This window comes from Mytilus galloprovincialis, chromosome 8 (genome assembly GCF_965363235.1).
Source record: "Mytilus galloprovincialis chromosome 8, xbMytGall1.hap1.1, whole genome shotgun sequence".
Classification (NCBI taxonomy): Eukaryota; Metazoa; Mollusca; class Bivalvia; order Mytilida; family Mytilidae; genus Mytilus; species Mytilus galloprovincialis.
This window is the reverse complement of record NC_134845.1, coordinates 36,961,240-36,984,269: the sequence shown is the minus strand read 5'-3', so window position 1 is coordinate 36,984,269 and position 23,030 is coordinate 36,961,240. Positions and strand designations below refer to the sequence as shown.

General features: G+C 31.0%; 2 long non-coding RNA genes across 2 annotated transcripts; both read left to right on the top strand.

Annotated features, from left to right (window-relative positions):
- The first annotated feature begins 7,182 nt into the window (after nt 1-7,182).
- Nucleotides 7,183-14,773, top strand: LOC143043272 (uncharacterized). Its single transcript, XR_012968285.1, has 3 exons — nt 7,183-7,431; nt 8,112-8,188; nt 14,664-14,773. It is a non-coding gene; the product is annotated as an uncharacterized LOC143043272 (long non-coding RNA).
- A 3,286-nt stretch (nt 14,774-18,059) lies between these two features.
- On the top strand, nt 18,060-22,912 carry LOC143043271 (uncharacterized). The gene is made up of 3 exons (XR_012968284.1): nt 18,060-18,288; nt 18,969-19,045; nt 22,782-22,912. It is a non-coding gene; the product is annotated as an uncharacterized LOC143043271 (long non-coding RNA).
- The last annotated feature ends 118 nt before the right edge of the window (nt 22,913-23,030 follow it).

Genomic DNA, 23,030 nt, shown 5'->3' with positions numbered 1-23,030 from the left:
ACATATCAAAACATGTATTTGTATAAATAAACCATTTTCTATTCACTAGACATCAAATAATGTAGATATAGGCAACTATAGATCACCGTACGGACTCAGTAAGGATCAAAATCCTTATCCGTATATAATAGTACGATTGTAGGCTATAAACGGATCCGAAATAACATAGTGTTAAAAAATTAAAACGAAAAAAAAAAACAAAAAAAAAACAAACAAACAGTATGAATAATGTAAGAAACAATAATGTTGAAATTAACGAAACACTTACATGATAGCTTTATATATACAGACAGTATTTGACAATGACTGAATCACAAACTTCTGACTTGAGACAGGCACCTATACCAGTACAGGCGGAGTTAATGAAAAATTTAATAATATACCATGACACATATAGTACATGCATTGACATCCGTGCCGTGAAATCACAACATATACAGATATATAGAAAGAGTAAGGAGGTAATATTTCTAACGTATTTACCCTTTTCATTATAAAAGAATGCTTTAAATGAGTTGCAGAAAATACGTTTGCAAATTAATATTTAATCGTTTAAGAAAACTGTGGCTGGATAAAATTGGCTAGAAGTGTAGTGTAGAAAGCTAAAAATTCATAACTGTTCAATTTGCTGAGTATAACCTTTGAGTAGCATTGGGTTACACAAATTCTACTGTATCAGATATAGGGATAGGCGGTAATAAGGCATTATTCAAAAGAGCCGTCGTCTTCTCATGAACAATTTACACTCTAATCGAAATGACGACCACGTTCGGAATGAAGATGATAATACGATATACTTGATCATTTCATTTTTAATCGATATAAAACTAGATAACAACTTTAACAGTGACATTTCGAAAGATTTGTTGTGACAAAAGAGAAATAACTCATTTCAAGTTTTATGCATTAATGAATATAAAAACAGATAAATAAATATTTGTACAAATTACATCAGTTTATTGAATGTTTTAGAAAATGTGATAACTATTTCAAATGGAAGAATTGTTTTTACTTTTGGATAATATGAGTTCTTCTGTTGTCATAGAGGTATTGGGAATAAATGCCTTTACTTGTTACCACTTATATGTTTCACTTGTAATTGCTGAAGTCCTGTGTTTTTTTTCAATTGCGATTTCTTCTCGATTGTGACTTACCGAAGGGAACACAACATACATCACTAGTAGCAATATAGAGCACTGCTTGATTATACGAGTTGATCCCCGGTTGTTGTAGTTTTTTTTAGTTTTTGGTTGCCCTTTTTACATATGTTTATCTTTTTTTAATTGCAAGAATATATAATGAGCTAACTACATGGTATTTATTTGCGTTCTCGTTTTGTGTTTTTTAGCGCTCTTTGGAATATCGTTGTTATATCAATTATTACTTTTTTTTAATTTTTCAATTACAATATATCGTTCAAATTAGTCCATGAAGTTTGCCATTTTCGAGCGCTCTATTCAACAACAGAACTGTCCGCCGGAACCTTTTGTAGTTAACTGTAGTCGAATCATAAGCAATCATGGGACATCTATTCATTTATCAATTTTCAGACCGTTTGAAAATTTGAAAGCTTTTTATAGATATTGCATTTGGCTAGAGATAAAGTTTACAAGAATGTGTTCAAATACAATTTATTATTAACTTATTATTAGTATTTGGTTACTAATAGTAATTCTGTTCATTCGATGGTTGAGCATCAATACTGTATTTCCATTGCTTAACACTAATTTATCTAAGAACATTGTAATTCATTACCTTGTCCACTGTGCATGCATGCGCTACGAGGATAAAATAAAGGTACTTTCAGTGATGTTTATTTTTTAATTCATTTCTGTTCAAGCAATTTCAAAAATACATGGTCCGGTCATGTTATGCGACCGTAAAACACGTGTAAAGTTTAGCAAGCTATTACTCCAGGTTTAATCTATCATTTTCCATAGGAATTTGCCCGTACCAAGTCAGAAAAAAGACAGTTGTTATCCATTCGTTTGATGTGTTTGAGCTTTTGATTTGTTCCATTTAATTAAGGACTTTCCTGATACATATTTAAACACTCATACGCGCATAATTGTAATATACATGTACTTCAACTTCTAATATAGAAAAAGGAGGGGGAGTATAACTGCCACATATTCGCATAAGTGCCCTATATATGATCGCAAGCCTTCAGCAATAAGAACAATGCATACTGTATAGTAAGGACCTCGACATGAAAAATATGAAACAATTCAAACGAGAAAAAAAAACGTTTCAACTTATACCAAAACAATTTTATAAGAAAAGGTAGCGACAGAATGCAAGTTCCTGATTTATCACATACGTTATTTAACCTTTCTATAATATAGGGATATAATTAGCTACATCCGGTTTAAAAAAATTGTTATAATCGTATGACAACTACATGTAACATAAAACATAGCATTGAGTTTTAAAATGTGTTGACTTACCTCTAGAAATTGACAATAATCATAGTCGAGAACAAAACTTTTATAACAGAGATATTATTTTGACAGTGTTTAAAATTGTAAACCAGGTATCTATTTTTAAAACAACTGAGTCACTACCACTGCTGGTGAATGTTTCCTTCTCGAAGATATCATAAGTCTATGTGTGTTTCTTGGTTAATTGTGAGATTGCACTACTGTTTGGGTAACGAGTTCTACCAACGTCCACAAATATCGAAGTTGTAAGTAATAGTAAAAGTTCAATGATAAGTTAATATTGATATTAAAAGACCTCCGAACAAAAAGGGGTGTTCAGATCCCCGAGCCCGAAGGTCAAGGGGATTTGAACAGCCATTTTTGTGAGGAGGTCTTTTAATGTCAATATTAACTTAATCATTGAACTTTTACTGACTTACAAACCTTCAAAAATATAAGAAAAGTAGATAAAAAGCACTTGCAGAAACCTAATTCCCCATAATTGGACGAGTCTAAATATGTTCAACATAAATGATAGTTAAACAGTACTCAGACTGATATATACAATTAACAGTTAACAAATTGCAATGAAAACGGACCGATTTAATGGCATTACATCATATAAATATTTATTTGTCATAATTTTTTTAGCATTAAAATAACACCAAATGATAGTTTTACAAAATTAAGGAGTAAATTTATATTTTTTTAACCAACTTTTCAAAATAACGATTTCTTATTTAATAAATGAGGAAATTAAAAACCCAAACAGACCTCATTTAAAACTGACCAATGAACATTCTGGCCAACAACTTCTTGCTATATATACTTGATAATTTTGAACTGTCAGTAATCATGAATTAGATTCGTTAAGATCAGACCTTAGAAAACAGTAAGTAAACTCTTCAAACATTATTCATCCGGTAAATGTTCATTTTATTTCTGATTCGGTAATTTTCCTACATTAAGTTACATGCGAATGCAAAATAATTAGTTTTGTCTATTCAGTCCAATTAATTATATAAGATGTTGCTTAATTTATTTTCTTTAAATAAAAACTATGCATGCAAACTTCAATGAATAAAACCGTATTACACTAGGTTTCACTGGCCCGATCAAGATGTGTTAGGTGAGATTTATTCGCAAGTTCAATGTATTAAATCGAAACAAACTCTTTAATTTAGTCGTCCGTTATTCCCTTCTCATGTCTAAATGAAGCAAAATCACCTGAAAAAGACTATCTTTTTTTAATATCACATTGCCTGACAAAAAAAAATCATATGTTATAAATCGTATTAAAACAGTAGGTAAGAACCATAGTAAAAAAATATTTAAAACTTTTTAATAAGCAGTCAGTTATGTAATAGATTGAAGAGACCCCCCCTAAAAACCCCTAAAAATTTAAATCATGTCTTTGTGTGCTAAGTACTAGTACAGGGACATTAATAAAGTTGAGTGTGATTGATTGTTGTTTGCTTTACGTCCAGTAGCAAATATTTCATGCTTACACATAGATTTTAAATACAATAGGTAGGTCGTGCAATAGGAGGTCGACAGTGAGGTTGGACGTGAAACTTTAAAATACTACTGGAAAATGAGGGTATATTGAATAAGGACAGAAATTTAGACTTGCAACAACTAGCAACATTCGTACCACTCAAAAAATAAGTGTAAGACTTTTTAATTTGCCGAGAGCGTTGATCCATAAAATCTACCCAGAAGTCAATCATCGATGTTTACGTGAAGATTACAATATCATTTCACGCATCCAATTTAGGTTAGATACCTTTAGCTCGCTTTAGTAACTGTGAAAATTCTATGACTGTATTGTGAATTGTGTTTTGGTATGATATTCTGTACTACCGATCACTAACGCTCTCCTTGTTGGTCTCATGAGGGGGTGTTCGTCTCGTGAGCGGGAAGTCATTTGTTCGAATCCCGAACGGGTCAAACAAAGACGTTAATTAAATTTGTATTCTATTTCAACGCTAAACACGAGGCATCATAGAGTAAGAGCACAGACAGGCCGGCTCAGAGTCGGAAATGTGTCCGGGTCGGGTGACTTTTCTTCCTGCGAACTAATACCTTGTGAGCTTACACAATACAAAAACCACTCAGCGTGTCAGTCTAGTAAAAACGGGGTTAATACTCTTATTATATTTACATGTTATCGTCCTGAATATTAATTTTATTTGCCGCTGGTCGTCATCAATTATCATCATTTATTTTCCGTTATATTATACAGTGAAGTGTTTTTCTTTTACTGGTTTATGTTACAGCTTCTTAAATTTTCAACGATCAAAATTAAAATAGGGCAGGTGAAATTTTTTAACCAAACACTTGTGATTGTTGGGATATCTTTGACGGTAAATAATATTAAATCAAATGTGTCTTTTCGGATATATAAAATTTGACGTTAAATGTTATTGAATTACCTCCGTATTACTATTATTTAGTCATGGGTCGGTTTTGAACTTATTATTCTGTATACGCATCTTTCTATAAAAAAAAGACTGAATGTTGACTCTAAATATTTTAATTTATCTGTTTCTTTGGGTTGCTTTCGCATGAATGTATACCTTTATCTCTTTTTATTCAAAACCAAATGATTCACTTTGGTATAGAAATATTGACATCTCTGGACCTCTCCCGTCCAAAAGTACAGATCCGTATACCATTGCTAAATGGGTGCGTTCGTTTGGCTTATCGGATATATAAATGCGCAGCTTTGTCCGATCGAAATATAATAGGAAATTCATGTATATCCGAAGCCTGGTGTAGTAAGAATTTCACGCTATCTATACCTTTAAAAACATTAGCGGGAAAGACGATCTACGCACGAGTTGAATGATTGAAATGTGTAAACAACAAGAAAGGTCATCTAAAACTTTTCAAATAAGTCGCATGGCTGATTTTAACAACATTTTTTGTGCTAGGACAATAGTAGATGAAAACAAAATATAACAAAACCGATCAGCAAGACAATATAAAAAAAAAAAAATTAAACGCCCAAAATAATTGAATTCTTTTATAAATTGTTGTCAACATTTTTTTATCTTTTTATTTTGCTTTTATGACAACTATTATACCAGTCTGAGATATAAATAAACTTGAAACAGCAAATGTTGTGACATAGACGAGACAGCCGTCATTGTACGCTTCAATATATGAGTTATTGCCTCTCAATGAAGATATATTTTTTCTGTTCTTATCCCCTCCCCCTATATTAGTTTTGCTTGAAAGTAACCTCTGCTGTGTACTACGACAACGTTTTTTTAATGTTAAAAAATGATGAAAGAAATGCTAAGATTTACGCTTATAAAAATCAAATATATATACAAATGAAATATATAATAATTGGAAAACTGTTTGAGATAATAATCAACTGAGGACAAATGATTATACATCACTAAATGAAGCTGATTATTTTATTGCTCCTTTGTGTCCAGTGGAAAATATGTCATGCATATTCACGACATGATGCAAAGTGGATCAATCTAAAGCAAATGCTTACAAATTTAGAGTGGCACTTTTTACAATAAGGCAGAGCGTTCGTTAGAGGTAAAACGTATGCTGTAATAGAATAGATTTGAACCATGATGATCGAACTCGTAAGTTAAGCTATTAGCCGGCCTCCTTCCCTCTTTTTTCTTCACCATTGACGAATGCCATAAACAAAACGTCACGAATTTACAATCAATAACGGCCACTATAAATAAATGAGATATGGATTTTTTTTTATAAATAAATTCCTATTGCAGCCAACATCTCCCGGTTCGGGACAGGTTATTATTTCCACAAAATACCGTTTAATTATTGATCGGAGATACTTAAGCAACCAAAAGCACTTTAAATAAAAAAAAAATCTTCAATTGAAAACTATGGTATTTCGCTGGATGTTTTTTCCCGGTCCTATTTCGGACCCCCTGATTTTAAGAGGGCGTATCTAATTAGTCATGCCCAATTAACTTTAAGTATATTGAACCTCAACTTAAAGACCTACACCGGGTAAATAAGTTCGAGGTACAATAAGTAGACAATAGAAATCCTTTGTAAAATGAGATCGTCCCAGGTATCTTATATAATTATTTTGCGATGAATAACAATGAAAAATGCACGAGCAGGTTTGTAACTGTTAATTGTATATATCAGTCTGAGTACTGTTTAACTATCATTTAAGTTGAACATATTTAGACTCGTCCAATTATGGGGAATTAGGTTTCTTCAAGTGCTTTTTATCTACTTTTCTTATATTTTTGACGGTTTGTAAGTCAGTAAAAGTTCAATGATTAAGTTAATATTGACATTAAAAGACCTCCTCACAAAAATGGCTGTTCAAATCCCCTCGCCCTTCGGGCTCGGGGATCTGAACACCCCTTTTTGTTCGGAGGTCTTTTAATATCAATATTAACGTATCATTGAACTTTTACTATTACTAATAGAATAATTATTATTTACAGTACAAATTTTACTGCACAAGATATATATTGGGACAAAAAAAAATGTCTTTTTAATGATGTTCGAGGCAAAACTATCAAAAAAAGACAATAAACCGTATGCATGTAAAATAAAAAATTCCAAAAAAATAAATAAAAATCATTCAAATGTTAAACTGTTCCAATGACATAATTGTTTTTCATATAAGCTGATTAAAGAATAATTTTTAAACATGTCGTAATCATAATATATTTCTTAACCTATGTATTATTTAAATTTTTGCACTTTACACAATACATATTGCAGAGTTTTCATTGTTGTGGATTTTTGACATTTTAAACAAACGTTGTAAAACATGTTGACACAATATATAATTCCTGTAGTAACTTTTATGTACGAACCAGCTGTTCTATCCCACTGAATGTATATATAGTTGTCCTGAATCCAGCTCATCGTCAGCCTCAATATAATCGTCAAAGCGAATAGTTGAAATCAAGCTTGATAGACATGAAGTTATTTGGAATCATAGTCCTTGTTGCTCTGTTGATGGTGGCATCAGTTACAATGCCAGTTGGTAAGTAGAGTGAGAACAGTAACAATGATTAAATTATATGCCTCAAATTGTCTCGATTTGTATTGCTATTTCATTATGTTTGTTGTTGGAAATGAAAAAAAAAAGCTTTTTTTTTTAAGTATGTCATTAAACTAACAAAGTAAGTACAAATCTGCGATAGGATATATAATATTGACGGTCAAAAGAATTAAGAACATATCAGAATATTCATATAAATGCAAAAATACTACAACAGTAATGTTTTATTAGGGCATCTGTTAGATTCATATTCGTACTTAAGTCCCTTTTCAATGGTTTGTAATGCTACTTGTAACTCTTTTTTTCAAGACGTTATTTTTTTGCTTAATTTGCTTAGTCTTTACTTTTTCTATGTTGCATTTTGTGTACTGTTTTTTTGTATTTTCGGGTTTTCTGTTTTTTTTGCAATGGCAGTATTAGTTGGTTTTCGACTTATGAATTTGAATTTCCCTTTGGTATTTTTCGCCTCAAAATTTATGTATATATATAAAATAACCAAACTTATCCAATCCCCACAATTCAATTTTTAAAATGATACATCCGTAGAAGTTTATTTTTCGCAAATTAACATTGATTCCAAAGTTTATACACAGAAAACACAACGAATCGCTTCTGATTGTAGACCAATTATATTCATTGATAAAAAAATCTTATAATTTCAGCTGCCTCAGGAAGATATAGGAAGGGTCATAGAAGATATAAAGGAAGTCATTCTAGCGGAGGACATTCTGGCGGAGGGGTAATTGGAAAATTTTAGAATTTATTATTTGATTGATAAGGAAAACTGTTTTTCAATGTATGGAATACTTCTGCTTTTATATCCTGTAAACATATATCAGTGTTGCCAGTGACTGGTTGATAAAGATTATGTTGATAGAATATCATATGCTATCTTTATTCTATAAGATATGAAAAGGGTTAAGAGTTGTCGATTACAATTTTGCCAGCTTGGTAATATGTGCATTTCACTACTATGAATGATACCCGTGACTTTGAAGACTGCTAAGCGACACAAAACCAATAAACATATTATATGCCAAATGTTAACATTTGTTAACAAACATTTGGGTAAACTTTTCACAAAAATCCTAGACAGATTTCAATTTAAAAATAGCATTATTATGATTTGTCCATATCGTGACGATGGTTTCATGATTACAGAGTGCAACACATCACAAATTGATGAGTTCTTTGCAATTGCAAACAACATTGACCCTGTACTTAAGTTTACATATAATTTCTCCAATACAGAAGTGACGTACGTAGAAACTGAGGTGTACAAAGGGGAGCGTTTTAAATGGAGCGGTTTCCTTGACATCAGGTTACATGTCAAACTATCTGAAACGTATCAGTACCTCCCAATTACAAGTGCACATCCTAAACATACTTTAAGAAGAATTATAACAGGTGAAACAATTCGTCACATAAGAAGCAATAGCAACGAAATGATCTTAACAAACATCTTCTGACTTTGGAGAATAAACTTATAGATAGAGGTATGATAAGTTGGAAACTGCAAAAAACATAAAAGATGTGAAATACAAGATTAAACGATGCAGTACTCTGTCAGATAATTCTAGACAAAGGGAAATTCCACTTACACTAGTAACTAAATATAACCCTACAGTTATAAATCTTAACAGAGCTATTAAGAAACATTGGCAAATTGATGAATATTGTAAAACAATATTTAAACAGATGTCTATCATTATATATATATATATGTTTCTAGTAAAAAAGGCAATTAGTCATTACGACTCTATTAAAACGGTGTCAAGTCTTGAGGTTTAAGAATGTATGTTGGCGATGGGAAACTTTGCATTTGTGGAAAGTTTACCAAGATGTTTGTTAATAACTGAATATTGCTTTTTTTAAAACAATTTTCATTCCTCTAGTTTTTCACAATAACCATGATAACTTTTGAATTGATAAAATATTCTGTCCTAACATATTACATTCTGGATTTTTTTCATATGACCAGCAAATATTGAACAAAACTTTGCCGGTTTTGGCATAGTTTTTGTGTTATATCATTTGCGGAATGAAATCAATAGAAAGATTGGGCTTAATCAATATACAGAGATATAACGACAATATTTTTTTTGTTTTGTTTCTGATTTATGCTATGTAATTCCCGTTACAAAATGTAAACACGTAAAATATGAAGAGCATAATAATACAATGGAAATTTATTTGAAAATTTAATACATAAATATTGATTTCTAAGATAAATTCAAAAAGTTGGAAATCCATAAACTTACAAAATTAAACACTAGACCATATCAATTAACAGAACGAATAGAAGACAACTGTTATTTTCCTACGGAAGCCCTGGAGTGCCATGCAAAAAAAAAATTCAACTTGTGCGCACAAGTTACCAGCTTGCGCGCACAAGTTACTATCTTGTGCGCACAAGTTACACAACTTGTGCGCACGAGTTGTACAACTTGTGCGCACAAGTTACACGTGATCTTATAGACATGCGCTGTTTTGCTAAAGAGACTGCTTTATGGAACGCCGTAGCTGCCGAATACAAACATATGTTTATATACATGAATGCACATACTTTTCAATATCTGCACATGTTTTTTTCTATGTATACACATACTTTTCATAGTTTACTTTATATGCACTTACTTTTTATATATATATGCACATACTTTTCCTACATATGCACATCGTTTACCTTATATGCACATACTTTTCTATATATATATTTGAACAAAGTTAACCTCGTATGCATATACTTTTTTTCTATATATGCACATACTTATTCTACATATGAATGTACAAATGTATTTCTGCATGTGAATACCTTTCTCAGTATATATCACCGTGTATCATCAGTACACCGGATATAGGTACTAACCAAGCGGGCATGATCGATTTTGACCTTACACGGTAACGAAAATCTTTGTTTTGCTTTATCAATATTCAATGTACATTTCTCAACATTTAAAATTCCTGCTCCCAAATAATTTTCGCATCGATATTTTCCTATTCATAAAAGAACTTTGATATTTTAATAAGATCAATCAACTTGTACATGCGCAAATAGTTGTGAATGTCAACACTAACTTTCAATTTCGATACAGTTGTTGAGACATTTACATGTTTTAACTGAAAGAAATCTAATACAGGGCAAAAGTAATAGTTACCTATCATAAAACTACCTGCGATTACTCATTCCTTGAAACTTTTTAGGTAATAAACGAGTATGAAAATAAAGTTTTTGTGTACGGTGTACAACAACTTAACTATGCACCGTACATAAGGATTTATGTGGTCAGCTAAACACCGTACACAACGCTTCTTTAGGGATAAAATATCGAAAAATAACATATATATGAAAGATTTCAATGCCAATTATTGAAACAGCTATACTTATTACACACACACATTGACCTTCTATCAGAAAAAGAGTTGCAATGAATATAGAATTATATCGGATGAGACGAGGACCAACTTCTTTTACAAGTATTTGCACATGCTTTTAGTAATCCCTCTTGTTTTGGGGAAATAATGAGACATCTCTAATCATCAACTTACGACCAAATCATTTCTTAAAACAGCAATTATGTTTAGATTGAAGTACACATTGATATTATAAGAACAAAACAAAGATTTTTCGTTACCGTGTAAGATCAAAATCGATCACGGCCGCTTGGTTAGTACCTATATCCGCTGTACGATGATACACGGTGTATATGAACATAGTTTTTCAACGTGAGAATTACAATTCATATTATGCTTTTCTGTTGTTTTTTTCAAACTGAACTAAGGGTTCCAATATCATAAAACGAATGTTTATTAAGAATTTCTTAATGTTGTATGTTGTTCAATTAAGCAACTTTTTACATCATTTCATATGAATGCAATACTATTTTGGCATGTATGATGGTATGGCGATGTTGTCTTCATCTATAGTCACTTGTTTTAATGCCATAACTTTGTATTTTGTATGAGTCGTTTGTATTACATTTTAACACATGGATTATTATCACTAATGGCGTGTTGAATTCAGTGGTTTTTGTCCCAACAATTCAGTGATAACGGGTCACAAATTATATTAATGAATTTAGTTTGGTGTCCGCACTCTGTCGTTAATTTGCCTTATCCAAAATTATTGAAATTCACACACAATGTTAATAATCACACAAAGTTAGGCCGAGTTAGAATTTGGGCAGTAATTTTTTGGACAATTATGCCCCTTTATAACTTGGAAAATTGAAAATTTTAAGCGGGGGCATTCGTGTTTTCAGACTTTTTTTTTGATACAGGTTTTATGTTTTATTAGTAAAAACATTAGTAAGAGCCGAATGCACTTTGTCGGTGTGGGAATAATCTATAAACAGTGAATGTAAAATGTCATAGAGTGAGACAAAGGTATTACTGTCCAGCAATGGCGAAAACTATTTCTATAGAGCTTTATATTTTCGGTATTAAGATAGAATACCTGGATGCTTCATACTTTGTTTGTAATAGCCTTATGTTTCGAAGTTTCCGTCTGTCATATGTTCTTTGGTACAGCGACTGGTTGAACAAAATTATAGTTTTTTTTGTCATGTGAATTTCTCCCTTTTTATGAGTGATCAATGTTAAAATTAAGTTATTATGTACGTTGCTCAGATGTAATAACGCAGTAGGTCAACTATATGTGGCACATTTTCATGATTCATAATTCTTTGGTCAATGTTAATTTTTTTCTATAAAGAGTGTATAAGAATGGCCCACTGAATTTCTTGATGTCTATAAAAAGATGCCCATTATCAAAATGTTCATCACAATCAAAATGTAGATATGTCAAACGTATTTAAAGGGGGCATACTTGCTCGAACTATCCCGGGTTTTACATGTGCAGTAATATCAAGCTGGGCTCTTGGGCCATTTTATCAATTTGATCAGTAATTTTATATTATATCTTAAAGAGACAAAAATTTTGATAGAATCATGTATTCATTTTCAAGTTGTAAGCTTTTGAAAATTGGGGGTCGGGTGGGAGTAATGTATCTCTCTTGAATTTTTCTCTTTGTATACGAAAGTAATTATATATATAACTTCGTTAAAATATCAAAAAAATAAACTGTTTTCATAGAAATGGTTATGTAACGCCTTTTTGTAATTTTGACAATGCAAATGTTGAAACCAAAATAGCAATACCTTAACATGTAAGTTATGGAAATATTCAAAGTTGATGAACCACGACTGAAAGAACGTGGCTGAACAATATCCATGGAAATGTGCCAATATACAACTACATACAAAATACCATGGACTTATCATAAGTCGTTCCCTTTTAACAAACATAAACTTGTAAACTATGTAAAAGTTTCAATGTCAATAAACCATGATGAGGGGGTGGGCTTTATAACCTCCATAGAAATATGAATTGCAAATGCCAATAAATTTTCAAAGTCAATAGACAATTACTGAGGGGACAGGGACAAATATTATCTATGGAAATGAGATGTTCCTATACTTATACAACTGCATAAAACATATCATTGAACCACCACTTGTGGTTCAACATAAACTAGACCTAATCACAAACTAATACATTGCAAAGCCAACTCCGACGCCGTAAAAATAAAATGTATACGTATTGAAAAGCTTTAAAAAGGTGTGAATATCAAATATGATATGACGTGCTGCAGTTCTAAATTATGATTTGTCTGATTTACTCTGTATTTCTTGTTTTGCGTCTACATTTTCAGCATTTTGGGATTAAGGTGAGAGTGCAAAAACAAACAAAAAAAGAAATGAAATTTTCCTAGTTATAAAGGAGCAGAACTGTAGTACAACAGGTGACTTTTTGCGTTTTATAGTTTTTTTACCTTTGTGTATGAGCTTTATCAAATTAAGTAGAGGCAAAGTTGAATTAGAGTGCAGTAAAATAAAATGGAAAGATGGAAGGACAGACGGTAAAACGAACGATCAAGGGTAATACATGTATAATGCCCCATACGCCTATCGGCAGGGCATAAAAAAATTCCACCGTCTTTGGTCCTTTCTATAACATCATAATAATAGAAAACAATTCACATTTCGAGATCTTAGACTATACTGAATACTTTGAAAACACATTAAAATTGGTAAAGAAAATGGCAACTTAAATTAACAACTTTTGAACCGTTAGTGGTAATAATCCTTGTGTTAAAATTTAATACAAACAAATCGACTCCTTCAACGTTTTGACATAAAAACCAATTGACTATAGATGAAGACAACAGCGCCATACCATCATACATACCAACATAATATTGCATTCATATAAAAATTCCAACAGTTGCTTAATTGAACAACATACATCATTACGAAATTCTTAATAAACATTCCTTTTATGATATTGGAACCCTTAGTTCAGTTTGAAAAAACCCAACAGAAAAGCATAATATGAATTGTAATTCTCACGTTGAAAAACTATGTTCATATATACTGAGAAAAGTATTAACATGCAGAACTACATTTGTACATTCATATGTAGAATAAGTCTGTGCATATATAGAAAAAAGTATGGTTAATTATGTGCAGATAGATAAAAAAAAAAAATGCGCATATATGTGCATATATAGAAAAGTATTAGCATATAAGGTAAACGATGTAGGAAAAGCATGTGCATATATATATAAAAAGTAAGAGCATATCAAGTAAACTATGTTCATATTTATGAAAAGTATGTGTATACATAGAAAAAAACATGTGCAGATACTGAAAAGTATGTGCATTCATGTATATAAACATATGTTTGTATTCGGCAGCTACGGTGTTCCTTAAAGTAGTCTCTTTAGCAAAACAGCGCATGTCTATAAGATCACGTGTAACTTGTGCGCACAAGTTGTACAACTCGTGCGCACAAGTTGTGTAACTCGTGCGCACAAGTTGTGTAACTTGTGCGCGCAAGTTGGTAACTTGTGCGCACAAGTTGAATTTTTTTTTTGCATGGCACTCCAGGGCTTCCATATTTTCCTGATTTGGTAGAGGCGTTTTCCGGAGAAAAAAAGTGGGTAAACCTGGTTTTATAGCTAGCGAAACATCCCACTTATAACCCAGTTGTTTATAGTATTGATAACAAAATCCGATAAGTAACAAACACAGACATCATTGGTTAAAATTATAATGATTGGGATCCAAAGTCAAAATGTCTAACGTACATGATATATCACAAGAAATATTAAAACAAACATGACTAAAATATATACTTTCATATTTTTCAGCATAGTGGACATGGTGGTAAATATCACGGCTATCCTAGAAATGGTGGAAGCTACCGTTATAGAGGATGAAACTTTAAAACACAGGATTTTTTTTGTTTTTATTTGTAATGAATAAAACAATTGCCTGATAATACATGTAATATTGTTCATTACTGAAAGCCATATTGCACAGGAAATATTTATGAATAAGAGCATAGGGTTTACAGTTGACCAAACAAACTCAGTATTAAAACCAAAAAAAAAAAAAAAAAACAGATTTAGTAATGGCATTGGTTACACTAGGATGTATAAAATATCATGTTACGTTTTCCATTATAAGTTTGTCACAGAAAAATAAGCTATGAAATATTTGAAGTCTTTCACGGCAAAGCTCCGAACAATTTCTTTTTTTTTTTGTAAATCCTATTGATACGGTTTTCGGTAGGATTTGTGTTGTTTAGTCTATTGTTGAACGTGTGGACATGTAACGCAACAAATAAGGTAAATTGTGTAAGATGATTTACAAAAATTCTTTCACATGAAAAAGAAAATAGCCAAAACGTATCAAAACATGTATTTGTATAAATATACCATCTTTGATTGATTGCCAATGAAAGAACTATTCACTGGACACAAAATGAAGTAGATATAGGCAACTATAGATCACCGTACGGACTCAGTAATGACCAAAAACCCTTATCCGTATATAATAGTACGCTTGTAGGCTATAAACGGATCCGAAATTACAGAATGTCAAAAAATTAAAACGAAGAAAACAAACAGTATGAATAATGTAATAAACAATAATGTTGAAATTAACGAAACACTTACATGATAGACAGTATATGACAATGACTGAATCACAAACTTCTGACAGGCACCTATACCAGTACAGGCGGAGTTAATGAAATATTAAATAATATACCATGACACATATAGTATCTGCATTGAAATCCATGAAATCACAACATATACAGATATATAGAACGAGTAACTATGTAATATTTCTAACGTATATTAACTAACGTAACCCTTTTCATTATAAAAGAATGCTTTATATCAGTTGCAGAAAATACGTTTGCAAATTAATATTTAATCGTTTAAGAAAACTGTGGCTGGATAAAATTGGCTAGAAGTGTAGTGTAGAGAGCTAAAAACTCATAACTGTTCAATCTGCTGAGTATTACCTTTAAGTAGCAATGGGTTACCCAAATCCTACTGTATCTGGTATAGGGATAGGCGGTAATAAGGCATTATTCAAAAGAGCCGTCGTCTTCTCACGAACAATTTACACTCTAATCGAAATGACCACCACGTTTGGAATGAAGATGATAACACAATATACTTTATCATTTCATTTTTAATCCATGTAAAACTAGATAACAACTTTAACAGTGACATTTCGAAAGATTTGTTGTGACAAAAGAGAAATAACTCATTTCAAGTTTTATGCATTAATGAATATGAAAACAGATAAATACATATTTGTACAAATTACATCAGTTTGTTGAATGTTTTAGAAAATGTGATAACTATTTCAAATGGAAGAATTAGTTGTACTTTCGGATAATATGAGTTCTTCTGTTGTCATAAAGGCATAGGAAATGAATGCCTTTACTGGTTACATTTATATGTTTCACTTGTAGTTGCTGAAACCCTGTGTCTTTTTCTCAACTACGAGTTCTCCTCGATTGTGACTTGCCGAAGGGAACACAAAATACATCACTAGTAGCAGTATAGAGCACTGCTTGATTATACGAGTTAATCCCCGGTTGTTGTATTTTTTTTCAGTTTTTGGTTGCCCTTTTTACAGATGTTTATCTTTTTTAATTGCAAGAATATATAATGAGCTACCTGCATGGTATTTATTTGCGTTCTCGTTTTGTGTTTTTTTAGCGCTCTTCGGAATATCGTTGTTATATCAATAAGTACTTTTTTCATAATTTTTTGAATTACAGTATATCGTTCAAATTAGTCCATGAAGTTTGCTATTTTCGAGCTCTCTATTCAACAGAACTGTCCGCCGGAACCTCGCAAAATTAACCCGCTTGTTAACGTCATTCTATGACCTATAAGTATTCACATGTGGTCCTTTTGTAGTTAACTGTAGTCGAATCATTAGCAATCATGAGACATCTATTCATTTATCAATTTTCAGACCGATTGAAAATTTGAAAGCGTTTTATAGACATTTCATTTGGCTAGAGATAAAGTTTACAAGAATGTGTTCAAATAAAATTTATTATTAACTTATCATTATTTGGTTAGTAATTTTGTTCATTCGATTGCTGAGCATCAATACTGTACTTCCACTGCTTAACACTGATTTATCTAAGAACATTGTAATTCATTACCTTGTCCACTGTGCATTCATGCGCTACGAGAATAAAGGTACTTTCAGTGGTTTTTTTAATTCATCTCTGTTCAAGCAATTTCAAAAATACATGGTCCGGTCATGTTATGCGACCGTAATACACGTGTAAAGTTTAGCAAGCTATTACTCCAGGTTTAATCTAACATTTTCTATAAGAAAATGCACGTACCAAGTCCGAAAAATGACAGAGGTTATCCATTCGTTTGATGTGTTTGGGCGTTTAATTTGTTCCATTTAATTAAGATACATATTTAAACACCCATACACGCATAATTAAAATATTCATGTACTTCAACTTCTAATATAGAAAAAGGAGGGGGAGTATGACTGCCACATATTCGCCTGAGTGCTCTGCATATGAACGCAAGCCTTTAGCAATGAGAACAATGCATACTGTATAGTAAGGATTTCGACATGAAAAATATGAAACAATTCAAACGAGAAAACAAACGTTTCAACTTATACAAAACTTTTATAACAGAGATATTATTTTGGCAGTGTTCAAAATTGTAAACCCGGTATCTATTTATAACAACTGAGTCACTACCACTGCTGGTGAATGTTTCCTTCTCGAAGATATCATTAGTCTATTTGTGTCCCTTGGTTAATTGTGAGATTGCAGTACTGTTTGGGTAACGAGTTCTTCCAACGTCCACAAATATCAAAGTTGTAAGGGACAATAATAGATAGATTATACGATTAATAAAAACAATTATTATTAACAGTACAAATTTTACTGCACACGATATATATTGGGACAAAAATGTCTTTTCAATAATGTTCGAGGCAAAACTATTAAAAAAAAGTCAATAAACCGTACTCATGTAAAATAAAAAATTTCAAAAAATAAATAAAAATCATTCAAATGTTAACCAGTTCTGGTGACACATTTTTACATATAAGCTGATTAAAGAATAATTTCAAAACATGTCGTAATCATAATATATTTCTTAACCTTTGTATTATTTAAATTTTTGCACTTTGCACACCACATATTGTAGAGTTTCATTGTTGTGGATTGTTGACATTTAAAACAAACGTTGTAAAACATGTTGACACAATATATAATTCCTGTAGTAACTTTTATGTACGAACCAGCTGTTCTATCCCACTGAATGTATATATAGTTGTCCTGAATCATGCTCATCGTCAGCCTCAATATAATCGTCAAAGCGAATAGTTGAAATCAAGCTTGATAGACAGACATGAAGTTATTCGGAATCATAGTCCTTGTGGCTCTATTGATGGTGGCATCAGTTACAATGCCAGTTGGTAAGTAGAGTGAGAACAGTAATACTGAGATTAAATTATGTACATTCAAATTGTCTCGATTTGTATTGCTATTTCAATATTTTTGTTGTTGGAAATAAAAAAAAACAACTTTTTTTAAGTATGTCATTTAACTAACAAAGTAAGTACAAATCTGCGATAAGATATATAATATTGACGGTCAAAAGAATTAAGAACATATCAGAATATTCATATAAATGCAAAAATACTACAACAGTAATGTTTTATTAGGGCATCTGTTAGATTCATATGCGTACTTAAGTCCCTTTTCAATAGTTTGTATTGCTACTTGTAACTCTTTTTTTCAAGACTTTATTTTTTGCTTAATTTGCTTAGTCTTTACTTTTTCTATGTTGCGTTTTGTGTACTGTTGTTTGTATTTTCGGGTTTTCTGTTTCTTTTGCAATGGCAGTATTAGTTGTTTTTCGACTAAAGAATTTGAATTTCCCTTTGGTATTTTTCGCCGCAAAATTTATATATATATATATAAAATAACCAAACTTATCCAATCCCCACAATTCAATTTTTAATATGATACATCCGTAGAAGTTTATTTTTCGCATTTTAAAACTAATTCCAAAGTTTATACACAGAAAACACAACGAATCGCTTCTGATTGTAGACCAATTATATTCATTGATAAAAAAATCTTATAATTTCAGCTGCCTCTGGAAGATATAGGAAGGGTCATAGAGGATATAAAGGAAGTCATTCTAGCGGAGGACATTCTGGCGGAGGGGTAATTGGAAAATTTTAGAATTTATTATTTGATTGATAAGGAAAACTGTTTTTCAATGTATGGAATACTTCTGCTTTTATATCCTGTAAACATATATCAGTGTTGCCAGTGACTGGTTGATAAAGATTATGTTGATAGAATATCATATGCTATCTTTATTCTATAAGATATGAAAAGGGTTAAGAGTTGTCGATTACAATTTTGCTAACTTGGTAATATGTGCATTTCAATATTATGAATGATACCCGTTACTTTGAAGACTGCTAAGCGACACAAAACCAATAAACATATTATATGCCAAATGTTAACATTTGTTAACAAACATTTGGGTAAACTTTTCACAAAAATCCTAGACAGATTTCAATTTAAAAATAGCATTATTATGATTTGTCCATATCGTGACGATGGTTTCATGATTACAGAGTGCAACACATCACAAATTGACGAGTTCTTTGCAATTGCAAACAACATTGACCCTGTACTTAAGTTTACATATAATTTCTCCAATACAGAAGTGACGTACTTAGGGACGGTGCAATATTTATCAAGCAGGGGGGACCGGTGCAAATCGCAAAACCTGTTTGGAAAAAAGTATTGTCCCATGCTGATGTGATAGGAAAAAAGTTATGTCCCATGACCTCTATTCATTAAAAAAGTATGTGTCCCATGAATATCATGAATATATTGAGTGAATAAAAACACAATCTGTACCTTAAATAACGTAAAGCAACAATATTTATTGTGATATAAATGTTTTTGACAATCATTTTAACATTCTCGACTAGTCTTGACCTTCAAATTTAGTTTTGACTGGTGTAAATCAGCCCATCTAACTAAATTAAATATTGATCTTACAAAATTCAAACTTATTAGGTAGTTTGATTTATTGCTGTGAAATGAAAGAATTTAATTTTACAATAGGTAACAATAAAAATTATTATATATATTCAGATAGGTATCTTTAATTTTTTTAAAAACTTTTTCATATCAACTTGGATTTTCATCAAACTATGCAGCTATCTTAGAAATATATTAAGCTTACTGAATCCCATGTCATGTAGTTTTTTGTTGTATTGCTGTAAAATTTAAGAATTAAAGTAATCTTGGTAAAAAAAGCTAGGATTTGCAATTAAGATAGGCATCTTTAATTTTTTTAATAACTTTTTGAAATCAACTTGGACTTGCATCAAACTATGCAGCTATCTTAGAGATATATTAAGCTTACTGAATCTTAGGTCATTTTGTTTTTTGTTGTATTGGTGTCAAATTTAAGAATTAGATAAATCTAGGTCAAAAAAGGTAGATTTTGCAGTTCGAACAAAATAGAGATAGTACACTTTACAATTTAATGGTTAAATTTGACAGCAATACAACAAAAACAAAAATGACATGGGATTCAGTAAGCTTAATATATATCTAAGATAGCTGCATAGTTTGATGATAATCCAAGTTGATTTGAAAAAGTTATTAAAAAAATTAAAGTGTACTATCTCTATTTTGTTCGAACTGCAAATTCTACCTTTTTTGACCTAGATTAATTTAATTGTTAAATTTGACAGCAATACAACAAAAAAACAAAACGACCTGGGATTCAGTAAGCTTAATATATATCTAAGATAGCTGCATAGTTTGATGAAAATCCAATTAAAAAATTAAAGTATACTATCTCTATTTTGTCTGAATTGCAAATCCTAGCTTTTTTTTTTTACCAAGATTACTGTAATTCTTAAATTTGAAAGCAATACAACAAAAAACTAAATGACATGGGATTCAGTAAGCTTAATATATATCTAAGATAGCTGCATAGTTTGATGAAAATCCAAGTTGATTTGAAAAAGTTATTAAAATAATTAAAGTGTACTATCTCTATTTTGTTCGAAATGCAAATTCTAGCTTTTTTTACCTAGATTAATTTAATTCTTGAAAATGACAGCAATACAACAAAAAACAAAATGACCTGGGATTCAGTAAGCTTAATATATATCTAAGATAGCTGCATAGTTTGATGAAAATCCAAGTTGATTTGAAAAAGTTATAAAAAAAATTAAAGATGCCTATCTGAATTTATATAATAATTTTTATTTTTACCTATTGTAAAATTAAATTCTTTCATTTCACAGCAATAAATCAAACTACCTAATAAGTTTGAATTTTGTAAGATCAATATTTAATTTAGTTAGATGGGCTGATTTACACCAGTCAAAACTAAAATTGTTCATCATATTCTGTTTCTGTTTGAATGTTTCTTGTGTGTATTTTTGGGCTAATCAAAATAAAATGTTTACTACTTAAGCATTTGAAAAAAGTGTATGTCCCATGCATTAAGATAATGAAAAATCATCAGGTCCCACTACTTTGCACGTTGAAAAAAGTACATGTCCCCTTACCATCTGCACCGGTCCACCCTGCTTGATAAATAATGCACCGTCCCTTAGATACTGAGGTGTACAAAGAGGAGCATTTTAAATGGAGTGGTTTCCTTGACATCAGGTTACATGTCAAACTATCTGAAACGTATCAGTACCTCCCAATTACAAGTGCACATCCTAAACATACTTTAAGAAGAATTATAACAGGTGAAACAATTTGTCACATAAGAGGCAATAGCAACGAAATGATCTTAACAAACATCTTTTGACTTTGGAGAATAAACTTATAGATAGAGGTATGATAAGTTGGAAACTGCAAAAAACATAAAAGATGTGAAATACAAGATTAAACGATGCAGTACTCTGTCAGATAATTCTAGACAAAGGGAAATTCCACTTACACTAGTAACTAAATATAACCCTGCAGTTATAAATCTTAACAGAGCTATTAAGAAACATCGGCAAATTGATGAATATTGTAAAACAATATTTAAACAGATGCCTATCATTATATATATATGTTTCTAGTAAAAAAGGCAATTAGTCATTACGACTCTATAAAAAACGGTGTCAAGTCTTGAGGTTTAAGAATGTATGTTGGCGATGGGAAACTTTGCATTTGTGGAAAGTTTACCAAGATGTTTGTTAATAACTGAATATTGCTTTTTTTAAAACAATTTTCATTCCTCTAGTTTTTCACAATAACCATGATAACTTTTGAATTGATAAAATATTCTGTCCTAACATATTACATTCTGGATTTTTTTCATATGACCAGCAAATATTGAACAAAACTTGGCCGGTTTTGGCATAGTTTTTGTGTTATATCATTTGCGGAATGAAATCAATAGAAAGATTGGGCTTAATCAATATACAGAGATATAACAACAATATTTTTTTTTGTTTTGTTTCTGATTTATGCTATGTAATTCCCGTTACAAAATGTAAACACGTAAAATATGAAGAGCATAATAATACAATGGCATTTTTTTAGAAAATGTAATACATAAATATTGATTTCCAAGATAAATTCAAAAAGTTGGAAATCCATAAACTTACAAAATTAAACACTAGACCATATCAAGTAACAGAACGAATAGAAGACAACTGTTATTTTCCTGATTTGGTAGAGGCGTTTTCCGGAGAAAAAAAAGTGGGTTAACCTGGTTTTATAGCTAGCGAAACATTCCACTTATATCCCAGTTGTTTATAGTATTGATAACAAAATCCGATAAGTAACAAACACATACATCATTGGTTAAAATGATAATGATTGGGATCCAAACTCAAAATGTCTAACGTACATGATATGTCACAAGAAATATTAAAACACACATGACTAAAATATATACTTTCATATTTTACAGCATAGTGGACATGGTGGTAAATATCACGGCTATCCTAGAACTGGTGGAAGCTACCGTTATAGAGGATGAAACTTTAAAAAACATGATTTGTTTTTGTTTTTATTTGTAATGAATAAAACAATTGCCTGATAATACATGTAATATTGTTCATTACTGAAAGCCATATTGCACAGGAAATATTTATGAATAAGAGCATAGGGTTTACAGTTGACCAAACAAACTCAGTATTAAAACAAAAAAAAAAAAACA